At 37.9% G+C, this 3,503-nt stretch overlaps 1 protein-coding gene across 2 annotated transcripts in view; it reads left to right on the forward strand.

Annotated features, from left to right (window-relative positions):
- The first annotated feature begins 1,255 nt into the window (after positions 1 to 1,255).
- The window catches only part of gata2a (GATA binding protein 2a), a 16,598-nt gene continuing 14,350 nt past the window's right edge, over positions 1,256 to 3,503 (forward strand). Inside the window, exons 1-2 of one of the 2 annotated variants that reach the window (XM_008409600.2) lie at positions 1,256 to 1,509; positions 1,573 to 1,669. The gene's annotated coding sequence lies outside the window, so the exon portion shown is untranslated. Of the gene's footprint in view, positions 1,670 to 3,503 lie in introns of both variants that reach the window. The other variant, XM_017305034.1, reaches the window with a different exon arrangement.

The raw sequence follows: 3,503 nt of genomic DNA on the forward strand, positions 1-3,503 counted from the left end.
CTTAAAGTAGATGGATGCCACCACACACAACCAGTTGACAAAACCAACATCTCCAGTTAAATTATAATCAAAAAGTACCGTTTCTTACCAAAATAAATCAACATTCTTTGCTTTCAACAATAATATACTATTTTTTAAAAAGCATCGGAAACTAATATGAGCTATAAAAATGTACAAAAGTTAATTGCCTCATATTTAATACCTCCGAAGTACGTTTTTATAGTGTAAACAATAACTAGCTAGAGGGCCTAATGAACGACTGCTGGGTGAGACAATCTTTTTTTTTTTAAAATAAACTATTTCTGCAGCTGCAATAAGAACAATTTTTAAAAGTGTGCCAAATAATTTACGCATCATGTAATAGTTGTGCAGCCATTATGGTTTCCTTGTAGCTTCCTTTAGCTTAATGCGATTTTAAAGGGGTATTGTCTCTAACAGGCCTTTGTACAAACAATAGTCACACACTATAAAAAGGAGCTTTGGAGAGTGATGAATACTAGTCAGTAAAATTATCAGCATTTTACTCAATCCTAATATTCAATAATAGGTTAAATTCTAATATTGGCTTCCTTATTTTGATAAGAAAACCATCCTGAACATTTTAATTAGCATTTGACTTAAGACGTGGCTTCAGTGAGTTGTAAGGCATCCAGCAAAGAATGGTGAGACTGTTATGTTTATGTTGTTGTTTAAAAAGTAAAACAACTTGGTAAAGGCTAAGAGTCATCATAAGACTTACGGTTAATGATATTTCTCCGTTTGAGGAAGAATGCAAGTAAGCAACTTTAGCCAGATGTGCTGTGGTTGTGAAAAACAGTCATTTAAATGCCATCTTGTTATAACAGATTTTCAAAGTTTACCACTGTTTCAGTAACATTTCATGCCCTGACCGTAGATCAGTCAGGGAAAGCAAAAATGATCTGAGTAACTACACAGAATTGAAACTAGTGACACGACTGTAATAAATTGGATTTACATTGTTGCATTGATTCATTAGATCAAATTCTAACAGTTTTAGCAGTGCAGCGGCATCGTGACGGTGTATTTTACACAGTTTGGCACCAATTCAACAATACATGTACATTTATTCGTCATTTTAAACACACGTTTTCATCTAAAGTCAAAGACAGGATGACAACTAGTGCGCATGTACAGAAAAAAAAAAGAAAAAAGAAAAAAGAACGATTCTTCATTGTGAATCGATGTGACTCTGTTGGCTCTCCTCTCATGGATCAGGTATAACCATCCGCTGTCAGTGTCTGTATTTAACCGGGACCCGGAAGACAAGCCACTGGCTGGCTGACGTGCCATTACGTCGGGTTGTGTGCCCGTAGTCTCTCTCTCATCCAGCCACACAAGTTTTCAGCTCTGTGCACAGAGAGGCTGTGACAGAGCAGACAGACAGGAGGGAGAGTCAGAGCGCAGCGCGGCAGAAGCACCCGGCGGATCTTACAGTCTGCCTGTTCGGAGACCGATAACTTCATTAAATTCCCTGAACCAACCGGACAGGTGTGGACACTGTTTTTTGATTTATCATTATTATTATTATTATATATATTTTTTTACATTCAGCGTTATTATTTTTGGAGAGTGAACCAGAAGGAGCCGCTTTCACTGGACGCGCTGTGACTTCAAAACAGCAGCCCCACGTTTTCTCTCTGTGGAAAAGGTAAGAGATGTGTTTTAACACCGCAAGGCTGCGTTTTCAACAATTAAAAGGAGTAAATAATAATATTAATAATAATAATAATAATAATAATAATAATAATAATAATAATAATAATAATAATAATAATAATAATAATAAGAATTAAAGATAAAGTTTGTTGAGAATTATTTGTAAAGGAGAAACAAATAACTGTAATGAATTAGGTTGGCAGGTTGCATGTTTTTTATTTTTATTTTAAAAAAATAAATGTACCCTCAAGACTTACTGTCGCAAATATTCCAACACTTACTGACAACTACATTAAAATCGATTGTTTATTTTATACAATGAAGGGAAAGAAGGGGCTGCATTTTTGTCTTCTTCGCAATTCGGCGTTTTTAATAAGTGCAAGCAGTACAATTCAACAAAACAAGAAAAAAAACAAAAAAAACAAATGCACTTGAAATTGTAAATATATCCCAACTACTAACTCGGCTCACCGCAACAATGACGCGCCTGGCTAGAGTGCGCACTTTCTAATATTTCGCTGTATTACCGTGCAGCACACATGCGGCCAATAACGGCGCTTTTTTTTTTTTTTTTTTTTTTTATGCGGTGCGCCCCGCGTCGCCTGCGGGAAGGGAGAAGGTGCTCCGCTCCTGGAACAAACCCCCTCGATCGTGAAAATGGTCCAGTTAGTGTGTCATCAGCATTGTATTAGCGGCGACAAAAGTATTCAATTGTCACGCATTTGAAACGCATAATGACTGCGGCGGTCCTCTTTCATCAGCAGACAGAGCAATCACACCCGTACAATGGTGGAGCCGAGGCAGGGGGCGGGCTGGGGGTCTCCGCAGGCATGCATGGAGCAAGGAGCACACACACGCACACACACACACACACGCGAAGACCGACACCTTGTTATACCCTTTTCAAATACCTGATGGCTGATTTGTGTATATTATTCAAGCAACATGCAATGGCGCCACCAAGGGAGGGGTGAGGGGCGCAAAAGGCCACCACTGTAAATTGGCACATTGCAGCCCTGACCCATGCAATCTTATAAGTACAATATTTTTTACGAGTATAGATTTAGAAGTAAACAAGGTGAGGAGATATATTGCTTTCTCTGTTCATTAAATACAGATTGTTGCAAGAAGCAAAAATGTCTGCGCTTCATGTCTGTGCTTTCTAAGGTAGGAAATCAAAGATTGAGTCTGTAAGGAGGCAAATCCTTAACTATAACGGAGTATTTTTTACATATAACCTCCAAATGGCAACAGCATAATAATAATAATAATAATAATAATAATAATAATAATAATAATAATAATAATAATAATGATAATAATAATAATAATAATAATAATAATAATAATAATAATAATAATAATAATAATATAACCCCATATAGTCACTCCTTTTGAAAACTCTCTGGAGGCATCCCTGATTTCACCAGTGACCAGTGAAACAGCCTGCATTGTTTAGAACGTTTTGCCAAAAAATTGTTGCAGAACTTTTCTGCGCTTTCCTTTCTGCACCCTCCACGACCTTTGCTTTCTCCAAAATGTTGTTTATTGTTTTGCTCATTCTTAAATCAGGGAGTGGAGTGGTGCCCTCCAAGCAGCATCCAGGCCCCCTCTCATAACGGTTTTATGGTCTTGTGTCTGGGTGCTTGTGTCTATAAAGCCCTCCCCAGCGCCCTGGCTCAATCTAATTAGCCGTGAGTAAAGGAGACAATAATGCTTCAGCTGGTTTGTGTCATTCTCTTCTCTCTGCCTCTGCTTATCTTCACAAGCCCCACTGTGGCTCTTCACATAAAGATACACACACACACACACACACACACACACAC

Source organism: Poecilia reticulata, linkage group LG5 (assembly GCF_000633615.1).
Source record: "Poecilia reticulata strain Guanapo linkage group LG5, Guppy_female_1.0+MT, whole genome shotgun sequence".
Classification (NCBI taxonomy): domain Eukaryota; kingdom Metazoa; phylum Chordata; class Actinopteri; order Cyprinodontiformes; family Poeciliidae; genus Poecilia; species Poecilia reticulata.